This window comes from Crocuta crocuta, unplaced genomic scaffold (assembly GCF_008692635.1).
Source record: "Crocuta crocuta isolate KB4526 unplaced genomic scaffold, BGI_CrCroc_1.0 scaffold345, whole genome shotgun sequence".
Taxonomy (NCBI): domain Eukaryota; kingdom Metazoa; phylum Chordata; class Mammalia; order Carnivora; family Hyaenidae; genus Crocuta; species Crocuta crocuta.
This window is the reverse complement of record NW_027527574.1, coordinates 154,315-167,688: the sequence shown is the minus strand read 5'-3', so window position 1 is coordinate 167,688 and position 13,374 is coordinate 154,315. Positions and strand designations below refer to the sequence as shown.

The window sequence follows — 13,374 nt, the reverse complement described above, 5'->3', positions numbered from 1 at the left end:
AACCCAACTGAAATGGGCAAACCTCTATGTATTTAGAGAGACTAAAGCAGAATAGAAATTCTAAAAGTAGGGAAAAAATGAGTTTTATTGTTTATAGTAGGTAATATATAATCAATTAGTATGAAGTGCTTTAGGATATATAAAAGTTAAATATGTGTAGTAAAGTGACCCTCTACACTCACTCTCATATCATTCAGGATATGGGTTTAAATGATAGCAAAAAGTAAACAGTAAGAGAAAGGAAGGAAGGAAGGAAGAAAGAGAGAAAGAGAAAGAAAGAATGAAAAAAAGGAAGAAAGAACCAAATTATAGTAAACTTATGATTTGGGAAACTTGGCTTACAAAAGACTGTGGTTATTAAGCAGTCGAGCAAATTGCATTGCTGTGGACTTTGAGTTGGGGGTGAGGAGGCAGCAAAGGTGAAGGTCACTGCTAGTTCCAGTCTGAGAAGTAGCCTGCTTTGCAATAAAAATAAGTGTGTGCCTATTTTATGATGAGACTTCTTGTGTTTGGCTAAAATAACAAACAAAAAATGTCCAAGAACTTTCTTTTCTCTATTATAGCAGAAATCATCTTTCATTTTTCTCATACCTCTGATATATTTCAAGTGTAGCTTCCTATTTCATTTCACATATCACTCTTGTAATAATTTTATCTGACAAACGATATTGGGTTTATGTTCAGCTTTCAGGATTGCTCATTCCCTGATTTAGATGGTCATGTTAAGTAGAGTTCTTACATTTGGGCTAGATATTTTTCTCTGTTGCCCTTAAAATTGGGTCATCATGGGGAACTTAGGTTTTCCTAGATAACTCTTCTGCTTAATAATTTTTGGTTAAAATTATATATATTCGGCAGGGCTGTGTTCTGGGTACTTTGGGGAGCACAGAGGCTAACACTCCCCTTTAGCTAATTTAATGAAGGTGGCCAACTTGTAAACATAACTATAGTTCAAAGCAGGATGAACAGGGGTTTTCTGAGTGCAGAGGTCAGAGTGGTTGGTTCCTACGCTAAAGATAAGGGAGGTTGCACAGAGAGCTTTTGAGGAGCAGGATTTCTACAGACAAAGTGTGAGAGTTGAGGATGATATCAAATATTAGACATGCACACTCTGAATGTGAACATACTCAGTATGTTTGGGAAGCAGTGAATTGTCAGGTGCAAGTATGAAATCAGGTAAATCAGGTTGGAAAATTAGGTGAAAACTAGCTTACAAATTTTCACTCTGTCTCCGTTTCTCTCTCTCTCTCTCTCTCTCTCACACACACACACACAATGCAAACACATAGAAAAATAAATTCAAGCAATATAATAGAGTTTACAATGAAAAATAAATCTTCCCTCCACCCTGGTACTCAGTCCTGCAATTTTTTCCTCAAAGGCAAATGCAGTTACAAGTTTTGGGTTTATCCCTCCAAGAATATTCATATGTGTGTATAGCATATAAGTGCATATGCCTATATGTTCTTTATGTTGTTTACACAATTGTGGCACGTTACAGGTAGTGTTCTGCATCTGGAGTTAACTTCTTCCACACTCATGCATACAAACATGCCTCGTTTTAAAAGGGCCTCATGGTGTCCCATTTTATAGTTGTACCATAATGGTACGTAATGGATTTAACCATCTCCTGTTGGTGGGCATTTAGGCTATTTCTAATCAGGTTTTATTGCAAAGGGTGTAGCAGTGAATAGCTTTATGCCAAAGTGAGAGATGATCTACACAATAAATTTCTGGAGGTGGAAATGCTGGGTCAGAGAAGAGATGAACTGCATTTTTTTTTTCTAAACTTCCCTTCAAAGAAGCTTCATCAGTTTACATTCCTATAATAAATGAAGGTGCCTCCTTCCTTTGGAAATGAGGCACGTTTGTGTAATATGTGTTCTGAATATTTTTCCAGCTCATTATTTTTTAACCTGACTTATGAAATTTTTCCATGCTGAATGTTTGGATACGTATGTGGCCAAATTTATCACTTTCTTTTTGCACGACTTCTGGATATACTTAGAAAGACCGTCCTCATTCCAAATGATTATTTTTTTAATTTTATGGAGGGTTGGAGGGTCTTATGCTCTGTTGAAGAGAGTGAAATTCATATTTTAAGTAGTGTGAGATTTTTAAGGATTTTTGATGAGGCTGGTGACATGATCACATCGATTTATTCACAACTGTTTATTAAGCACCGTCTATGTGACATACATCATGCCAGGCACTGGATCTGATCTTTAATTTTAGAAGACAACAGTAGTGGTATAGTCTAGTAATGAATGGATTGAAGAAGCAGTACTTGGTATCTAAGAGACAAATTTCTTAAAACTGTTACTCCTTTCAGAAAAATATTGAAATTGTTTTTCTGAAAGTATGGAAACCAGAAACCAGATAAATATGAATCTCATCTTCATATTAACTGTGTAACCTTGGACAAGGACCTTAAACTCTCTAAGTTTCAATTGTCTCATTTATTCAATGGGACTAGTAACTCTACTTACTTTTTAGGGTGTAGTGGGTTGAATGGTGGCCCCAAATGTCCACTTCATAATTCCTGGGCCTGTGATTGTTACATTTTTTTAGAAAAGAGTCTTGGCAGATATATTTAAGTCAAGGACCTTGAGATGAGGTGATCATCTTGGATTATCTGGGTGCGCTTTAAATCCAATGACAAGGGGCCTTGTACGAAAAAGGCAGAAGGAGATTTGAAAAGGAGGACGAGACACACAGAGGAGATAGCCACGTGAAGGTGACACAGAGATTGGAGCCATGCTGCCATAGTCAAGGAACACCTGGAGCCACCAGAAGCTGGAAGAGGCAGGAAGAATCTTCCCCCAGAGCTTTTGGAGGGAACACAACTCTGCTAACACCTTGATTTCAGACTTCTAGTCTTTGAAACTATGAAAGAAACGATTTCTTTTGTTTTAAGCTATTTGGTGACTTGTTACATCAGTATTAGGAAGCTAATACATAGGGTGACTAGGAGAGATCATTTATATAGAGTTATAGAAGAGTGCCTGCCTTGTATATAATAAACTTTTGGTAATTGTTAGCTTTTATTATTTTTACTCTGGACTTCAGTGGTAGTAGTAAAGATGGAAGAAAGTCATTTTGAAAGTTATGAAGGACTTGGTAATAGATTAAGTACTGAGGGGGCACTGGAGTGGCTCAGTCAGTTCAGCGTCCAACCTTGCCTCAGGTCATGGTTCATGGATTTAAGTCCGACATCGGGCTTTCTGCTGTCAGTTGAGAGCCTGGAGCTGGCTTCAAATTCTGTCTCCCTCTCTCTCTCTGCCCCTCATCCACTCATGCTCTCTTTCCCTCAAAAATAAATAAGTAAAACCTAAAAAAATAGACTAAGTATGGAAAGTGAGGGAGATGGAGATGCCCAGATGGGCCGTAGGAGCCTGGCTAAGAAACTGGATGGTTGCTGGTGTCATTTACTGAGAGGTAATGCTAACAGATACCCAGGCTTGGGGAGAAATTCACTTTTGAATATGTTGAATTTGAGGAGTTTTTCAGTTATCCAAGGAGAGATCAAATAGTGGTATATGTGGGCCTACAGCTCAAGAGGACGTCTAAATTGGAAGTTTTATCCACATTTGATATGTAAGTCTTCAGCATATTGAAGCTGTGGAGTGGAGACTTCCTAAAGAGAGTTGATAGTGATAAATGAAAAAGGCCTGAGACCAGCTGGTTGAAGGGTATAGGTACAAAGGAGATTAGGCAGGGATATCCAAGGAAGTAGGAAGAAAACCAGGAATAAATGATCACATACAAGCCCAGGAAACAAGGCATGTCTAAAAGACAGACTTATGCAAACCCCTTCTGCCTCCTCCATGTTTTGGGCTGGAATGAGAGAGCTTCTTGCAGATATTTCCAATAAGAACTCGGCCCCCTCCCCTAGGCATGTACCTCTGTTGGAGTCAGAGTTAGTTAAATTTTGTCATTTAATTCTCCAGTCAAGGCAGAGGCTTTGGGAAAGCAGGAAGGCCATATTCCAGGCCCCAAGGCTCACTGCTACAGTCAAGAATAGCCTTTGCAGTTTGGAAGAATGAAAGCCTGTCTTCAGAGCCCAAGACTTACTTGCGGTAGAATATTGTTGTCTTTTTGGAACACAGCTCACCGAGAACTGAGGAATTACAGGAACCAAGCTTAAAATTTGGGCCAAGCCCATAGGCACAGGTGCAGGACCAAGGAAGGACCTGTTGTCAGATCTGGATGTAGGATGCCAAAAACAAAGTCAAGAAGGCATCAGATTCACAGCTATATACAACAGGAGGCAGGGAACAAGTACCAAGAATGAGAAGCTGGAGTTGGGTTGTGGCTGGAACAGAGAACAGACATGAGCAGTTGTACCTGATTTGGGGCATGGAGGTCTTCTAGCTTAGGTTGATCTTAGAGGGCAGCCTGTTTTTGCTGTTGTAATAAAATAGATTTCCAGAAAACCTGAAATCTTGCTTTTTGAATTCCAATTGAAGAGCATGTCTTTTCCTTCTCTCTAATATCTTGCTTTAGCCACTTTCCCTGCTTCCTTTCAGAGATAAAGGGGCTAGAAACCCACAAGACAGAGCACTCCTTCTTTAGGGAATCTAGTATAAAAAATTACCTGATCAATTACTAAATAGGATTGATTTCCTGATTGATTGATTGATGAGATATTTACCCAGTTATCCAATCACAAAGTAAACATTCAGCATATAAAAAAATTTTTTTTAATTCTCTTTTATCCATCTTCCCCACCCTGTGCAGTATGACCAACACTATCTTTATCTGTCTTAAGCACTGATAGTGTTCCTGTCACAGTGTGGCTGTGGAGAGGGGCAAGAATGCCCTGAAATCAGCTTGGTCATGTTGGAGGCAGCCTGAGACAGCATTTCCCTTCCCTTGTCCATTCCATCTGTCTATAATTCTTGGTTTTAAGTCCATATACTCTTTTTACTCTCATTTGTGTATTAAGTTTATAATTTAAATATTTTCAGATTTTTAGTACCTTGCCTCTACATTCAGCCTCTTTCTTTCATGGATTCCTCCCTTTCAATACTGTTCGTCTGTTAAAAGATGTTTACATGATTTGTTCAAAGAAACTTAGCTTAGAGAAACCTGTCACGAGTAAATAGTACTGATTAATAGTTCTGATTATCTGAAACAGAAGGGATTTTGAAAATTTGCTAATGGATCTTAATTTAAAGGCTTTAATTTATTAATAAATGATTAATACATGTAATAGAAGAGTATTTTGAGAAGCATATAAATAGTCTGGTCATCCATTCCTTGTTGATAAAGCATTCTTTATTGGATGACAGAATAGGGTTAAACTAAGACCCTAAATAATGGATTTATTTAGGGCTGAAATCCCTGCCAATGAGGAAAGGGTATTTGGGGAAGATAAGTGATAGTTACTCTAATAAACCTGTTCAGGAGGTCACAGAGACCCTGACATTTAAAGGTGAGAATGCTACCTGCATTTATCAGGTGCTGAGAAAAGAAATAGTAATTCCCTTTGGCCATCATCAATTTAGACCTGTACATGTTCCAAGTAGAGTAAATTCTGAATTTTAGAAGGTAAATGTATCTTATAAAGTCCTAAAATTTCAAAGAGAAAAAGATTTTACTAAAAATCACATTAAGGGCTTTTGCAAAGTTGGTCACACTTCCACAATCCAATACTGCAACCGTAAAATTAATTTAAGAAAAGGAAAGGGCCTCCCTTAGCACTTTGTTTTTATGCATGAATTTTCTTCCTCTCTAAATATTCCATTCCATGTAATAATTTTAGGAACACCAACTTTAACAGTCTTCAGTACATTCAGTGAATTATTTGCTTCTTATTATTTAGCAATAATGTAGCCTATCAAAAATTATACTATGAAAGCAAAATTCATCATATTGATACTTCATTTGCTTTTATAGTACAAGATTCATCACATGTACTATATTATTTAATTATTCCATATATAAAACAGTAGCCATCTTTATATTCGCATACGTGTCAGCATCTTTATAATAGCTTAGAATGCTTCCAACATTAGTGTTAGCTTATATATATATGGTTAACCTAAATCTCTAGCTTTATCAACAGCATCTCATAGCAAAATGCAAGTAAATAATATATCAGAAAAAATAGTTACACTAATATTCTAGCAACTCATATATTGTTTTTAAAAACTCATAGATTATTGATAAATATTAATAATGAAGGATCTGGATTATATTTGTAAAATGATAACAATCTTAGGGTGTCGCTAGGTAATTGTAATAAAATTTTATTTTTTCTTTCAACTCCATATATATAAAGGGAAAGCCATTATATATCAGAAGACATTTCTAACAAAGAATGATTTATTTGATTTGTATTGTTTAGCTGACCAAAGTTTGGGAGGGAAACAGGTCTTACATTTAGTTCCTTTCTCTATTCACTTTGTTACTTTCTTCTCTAAAAGTCACCCATCTTTGATAGCAGTGGGTTCCTGATCCAAATGACAATCTAGCTGACATACAGATACCTTTGCCAGAGTTCACAGTAACATACATAAAACAAGTTTTCCTTTTGGTCACTTTTACCAGTGAAGACGTTTATCTACTACTGAAACCATGACATAACCCAAATAAATCTGAGTTCCTCACAGCTCACCCTCAGTATGGTATCATAGTAAAAATCCAGCAAGCTAAAAGAAAAGTAATTTCATTTCTATATTTGTAGAGGGAAAGAAAGTAAAAGGGCCAAGGCAAAGGAGAGATCAAGAAAGAGGCTCTCAGAGGCCCTGTCTTCATTTAGATCCTTTGTGCATTAGTTCAAATACTTCAACTCTGCCAAGTTCTGTACATGTACAATATATGATGATATGATCAATTTTTCTGCTGGACCATACCTACTAATGTATGTGGACTGAATCGGTCTATCTGTAAGAGCATTTGCTTCTGGGCATCTGCACTTTTGTCGTTTCCTTACTGTTTGAAGTCCTGACATGTAAAGGACTGTTTGGAGCCAATTCACTATGGTACCATGATACCTGGTCAGAGTTGCCTGGGAGGGATACAAATGCTCACATCTGCTACCGTACCTTTGATTATTAGAAGTTTGCATGAAGTAAAGGCAGTAAATACTAGCGTTTCTTGAATCAGGAACTCTCAACAGGCTCTTCAAAGTATATTTAACAACTCTTTGGAGTGTGAGGGCAACAAAATGGTTAAATCAGGCTGGTGGAGAACAGAATCCCACCTTTGCTGCCACCTCATCACGTGACACTGCACAAGCAAATTAACCTTTTGGAGCATTAGTTTCTTCATCTATAAAATGGGGATACTACTACCCCCTACCTCAATACAGTTTTGTGAGAATGAAGTAAGAAGACCATGTAAAGTTTGTGGTCTAGAATCTAACGTACAGAAAGCCACAACTGTTCTATCACCATTACCATGCATAACAGAATTATTTCCCCAAGTGATAGATGGTCAAACATCTATAAAATCACAATTTCTGGTTTTTGCTCTAGGCCCAAGTATTCCCAAACCAATAGTAAGCATAGAATAAAATGCTAAATGTGTTGGTGAAAGATGTTGAAGTAGGAGTTTATTTAGGAGCTATATTACATGATAAAGAAAGCCCTCATGTAATATAGTTCAAGTGTATATAGCAATTGCTCTCTAATTGTTAAGTGGTCAAACATTTGAGCTGACTGTAGGTTTTGATGTGTAATCTTTATATGGACGGTAACTGTCTTATAGAAAGATCAGGTGGGGTGCTAGCATATGGTCTAGAAGACATGGATTTTAGTCCCATGTGTCACATATTAGCTATTGACCTTACATTAGTCCCTTAGCTTCTTAGAGGGTTGGTATCATTTGTGAAATAGAGATGGTAATGGCAGCTTTGCTGTATCTTTGTGAAGATCAAATGGAAAAAATGGATGTTTATATACTTTGGACCATAAACAGTTTTCAAATGTAGGATACTATTATTACCACAGGCTATGATATAATTAGCACTGAGTAATGATAGCAATGAGTCTCTGGTAGGTAACATTTATTGAGTATCCATTCAGAGTGCTGCTGTATACTTATTTCTCAACAGTAATTTACTAAATTTATCATATGTAAATTACAAAGGGCTTAAGTTTATCTTTGTATTGGCACATATTTTTATAATGAATATGTAATAAACATTTTATACAAAATTTTTTATTAATGTATTAATAACTTTTCCTTGAGTGAAAAAAATGGCATATATAAAAAAAAGGAATTTGAGTAATTTCTTTATTTAAAGACCGGAGCTCTTCACTACCCATTAAATAGAAGTTGTCTTTACTTGCCAATTAGGAATCATTACCTAAAATTGACCCTTCTGTTCTTGTTTAATGGCCTCTGTATCTGAGGGGAGCTCAGATGCTGGCACAGAGGAAATCAAGGCCTCCTTTCCCCAGAGGACCACTGGTTATTATACAAAACATGCAGACAATTCTGCTTGCAGCCAGTTTGCCTCCTGGTACTGTGTAGTTCATCACCGGCTTCTGAAGCATGCTAAAGAGGGCTTGCCACTCAGCTTGAGACGACTCAGGTGTAAGCTCAGGGGTCTCAGCAGTCATTTTCCTGCTTTACATCAGAGTTTTCATCCGTTTTATCCTTTTGTCCCATGACCCACCTCAGGCAGTCTCCTTCTTGGGAATCTAAAAGGAGCAGCTGTTCCAGATCCCATTTCCCCCAATTGTTGCCACACTGATCTTCTATTCAGCATCAAACCCCTTCCACACGCACCCCTGCCAGTACACAAATAGCACGTATTTCCTTTCCATTCCATACATTTTGCTAATAGAGAAATGTTCAAAATATCTAAGGAAAAGGAAAGTGATAGGATTAGAAAAACAACATAGAAGAAAATAGTCATATTGCCAAATTTAAAAAAAAAGATTTATTTCCAAATTGCATCAAATTATATTACTCAGAATTATTATAAGTAATAATTTAAGGCATGGTATAAGCATGTTTTCCATATCTGATCTTATTTAAATCAGTTAGCCACACTTGGAAAATAGTATGTTAAGAAGTTCATGAAAAATATGTTCTCTAATAATTTGGAAATTATACAAACATAAGATGTTTTACTAATAATCTTGCTACTGTTATCTTTGTAAAGTCATGAGTTTTCAAAAAAAAAATAAGATCATGACCTTTCTATGATATTAAAACAGATAACCTTACAGTAATAATTTAATATAAATTTTTGTAGGAAAGATTGTTTGCAGACTGGAATTTTAGTAAATATTTTTTTAAAGTTTCCCATTAATGTGAGGTTGAACTCTCTTTAAACATTTCTTCTATTTAATTTTTGTATTTTTTTTACAGTGTTACTGCTTTGGAAAATAGCATTGTGGTTTTTTCTTCTTTTTAAATGATGAATAATTATGGTATTTGTCATATAAATTATAGTATTTGTCATTTAAATGACAAATGCATTATAGGAAAATCAGAATATGGAAAAAAATGAAAACCTGATATTTTTAAACAGGAATCTGTAGGCAAAAATTTAAAGTCATAGATTGTACGAAAAGGAAGAGATGTTTAATGTCAGGAAAGAAAGTTCATCGCCTAAATTAATATAAAAACGGATTTTCTAGCCATAAAATGTATTGGGTTTTTAATTTGTTTGTTTATTTTTTTGAAATGTGAAAGCTGGTTTTGGATCCCCTTGAGATGTAGAATGCCACTTTAACTGTTTGATGAGGTTGATTATTATTCATTATAAAAAGAAAGTGCTGGTAGAGTAACTCTTTATAAAACTGCTGAAATTTTTGTTTCCAGTTATTCACATCTTAAGAAATAATGCAAAAACTTCTGATACTCATTTTGTGAGAAAATGAAGACAGGAATAATTATTTTTATTTCATTCATCCTAAAAAGGATGAACTTCCAGACTCCAAAAATTGAGTACCCTAATCAACTATACTGAATAGTGACATATGGAACATAATGTATGTATACTCCTTAAAGTTCAAGGCCTAGCATATGAAAATGTTCTCTGGAGCAATAAAGCAACCTGCATAGTTCATCACAAGACTAATTGTATGACAGACCTAGAGGCAACGGCACAGCTGTTAGCACACGTTGATCTAGAGGCCGCAAAAGAAGAGGCATCACACCTGCAAGAACCCAGAGATGATTACAGGATGAGATGTGTTAAACAATAGTGTGGGGACCATACTAAGTCATTATACATTGAGCCAAATTCTATTTCTCACTCTGTGACACAGAAGGCGTAACTTCAGAAGGAAAAATGTAATACAATATCTTAACACTTATCCATAATTGTCTCAAATGTATCTGGAAGGTAGACAATGACTTGATCTTCAGTTAATACCTATAGTGATTTTAAAAATTATTCAGTATACGTAGTGCTCAATAAAAATAACGTACACTGGATTTTAAACAGAGCATTAACGCTATACTCCTGATAGTATACTTAAGAAAAGAGTTTACCTAACAATTTCAACTTCCTCCTTAATTAGACATTTAAAAGCTTAGTTAACTAGTAAAATAGTTTACTTTAAGATGAACTCTCCACTTTTCCCATGAATACCTTCTGTTGACCTATTTTTTCCCCCTAAACGATAATGATGATGGCTAGGAATAGAGAAACAGAAGGAAGATAACAGAGAAACTAAACAATTCAGTTCCTAAGTAATCAAGAGTTGATTATATAGATGTGTGTAACAGGTTTCACTTTTGAACATTTCAGGGGAGAACGTTAATGTTCTTTTACATGAAATCATGACTTAGAGGCAAGAAATTAAAAATTCAAATAGTATCAAAGGTTGGCAAGCATGTGAGGCTCCAAGAACTGTGGTTAGAAGTGGAAGTTGGTATCAAGAGTGACAGGGATGTCTGGGGTACCTGGGTGGCTCAGTCGGTTAAGTGTCCAATTTTGGCTCAGGTCATGATCTCACAGCTCATAGGTTCAAGCCTCACATTGGCCTCTGTGCTGACAGCTCAGAGCCTGAAGTCTGCTTCAGATTCTGTGTCTCCCTCTCTCTCTGCCCTTCCCCTTCTCGCGCTCTGTCTCTCTCTCCCAAGAATAAACAAACATTTAAAAAATTAGGGAAAAAAAAGAGTGACAGGGTGAGGATACAAAGATTTGGCTGTAACTTATATATACAATGTTAGAAGCACTGCTTATAATGATGAGACATCTAGAAACAAGGTAAATGTTCAATAGCAAGTTGGTTAACATTGCTGAGTATCCTGTGATGCAAAATAATACAGCCAATAAAAATGACACAAAAGTAAATATTTTTATAATAATAAAAGTGTTAACAATATGTTAAGCAAAAAATCAGGGCATAAACTAATGAACATTATGACCATACTTATGTGTATTTACATACATACATACACATATGTAAGACATATGTATATATGCAGATACTAGAAACACCAGACTGTTTTTAATGGTCATCTGTGGGAGCTGGAAGAGCTGGAATAATGGATGACTTTAATTTTCTGTTTTGGGGAAAGTGATGGATCTGTATTCTCCAAATTTTCTGCAATTAACATATACTGATTTTGTAATAAGAAAAAAGTAAACTACTATTTCTTTTCATTCCATTAAAATTTAAAGACTTTAATGAATGTTTTCAGTAGGTTGTATATAGACTATTCTTAGTAAAAACCTTCAGCATAGGATTGTTCATAGCAGTTAGTCATTTCAGCAGCCCACCTCAACCCAAAACACCAAGAAAAGTTTTTAAAAGCTTAACAATTAGTAAAGGGCATGTAAAGATGACCCAATAAATAATAAATTATTCAAAAAATAATCATGAATTATAAAGCAAAAACAACAAAATAGGGTAAACTACAGCTGTAGAGATTTTGGTATCCTGAATACATCTGACCAAAGTCCATGTGAGCAAGAAATGCTAATAACTATATTAATGAAGGACTGTTGTTTGTTTGAAACTTCAGTGAGATACATTTTATTGACTAATAGGTCTGGACAATTTCTTTATGCTCAAGTAGATATTTACCATGCCGCAGGACCGCATTGTCCATAACAGAAATAGACACCAACACATACTTGTGGCATACTTGTAATAGGGACCAAGAGCTAGATAAGCATCGGGGAAGATTCATCTCATTTGGAAATTAAGGTGAGGACATTTGAATTGAACTTGTCTAGATCACTGGTAAAGGAGTAGCATGAGTGAAGGCTCAGGAGGGCAGAAAGTGCATTCCAGTCACACTGGAGTATTGGGGTTGAAGGACTGGGGCTGTTGGTGGGGGGGAGCTGAAAACGTAGGTGGTGGGACGAGATCCTCACAGGCCTAAGTGGGGCAGGAACTTGTTTTAGAAGACAGCCTGGAAGTTGTGTGTAGGACAAATTGAAAAGAGAAAGTAGAGGAAGGAAAACCAGTTTAAGGGGTCTTCTGAAGTAGTTCAGGGGAGGAATAATGATCCCTGAACTCAGGTGGTGTGGTGTAGCTCATAATGAACACATCTGAGAGACATTTTTCAATTTAACCATGTTTTCTGGCTGGTAGGTGAACATAGAGAGACAAGATGGAGACAAAGATGAATTTGAAGCTTTATGTTCGAATAATCCAAAGTAGGATGTTAACGTTAAATGAGATGAAGTCACAGAGGGAGAAGCAGCTCAGCAGAGGACTTTTAATAGCAATTGGAGGACATCTGTTGTCTTCATCTTCTCACAACAGTACACCATTCCCACTTTCACCTTTCTGCTGGCTACGGTCTTGTCTCTAATCTCGAGGTTACAGATCTCACCCCCACCGTTACTTGCCCCAGGGAAGAAGATCTGTAGGGGAAGGTGTCTAGACAAGCTCAGCCAATCAGATTGCTTACCTAATATTTTGTTTTGTTTTGTTTTGTTTTTAAATCAGAGTCAGTCTTCCTTGGTAAGGAGTTAGCCTGGATGCTGCCAGAGCCATAGAGGATGGTGGGCTGAGACAGTAAAGCTAACGCACAGAGAGAGAAAACAAGATGAGAAATGGAGAGTGCAGTTTCTAGTNAGGGAAGTTCTATTGTTAACTTTTTGAGGAATCTCCACACTGTTATCCAGAGGGGCTGCACCAGTTTACATTCTCACCAACAGTGTAAGAGGGTGCCCATTTCTCCACATCCTCGCCAGTATCTAGAGTTCTCTGATTTGCTCATTTTAGCCACTCTGACCGGCGTGAGGTGTTATCTCAGTGTGGTTTTGATTTGTGTTTCCCTGATGAGGAGCATTTGAGTCCCTAGTAGCATTTGAGTCCCTAGTTTACCATTTTGCCTAAATTAGATTGGGGTGGTTTCTGTCCCATGAAATCAAATGAACCCAGATAGAATAGCATCATCACGAGTAATGGTAACAAATCGCGTGCCTTTGTATGCTATGGG

General features: G+C 36.5%; 1 protein-coding gene across 4 annotated transcripts in view; it reads left to right on the top strand.

Moving 5' to 3' along the window:
- TTC29 (tetratricopeptide repeat domain 29) overlaps nt 1-13,374 on the top strand; it is a 402,902-nt gene that overhangs the window by 263,996 nt on the left and 125,532 nt on the right. The window lies entirely within an intron of this gene.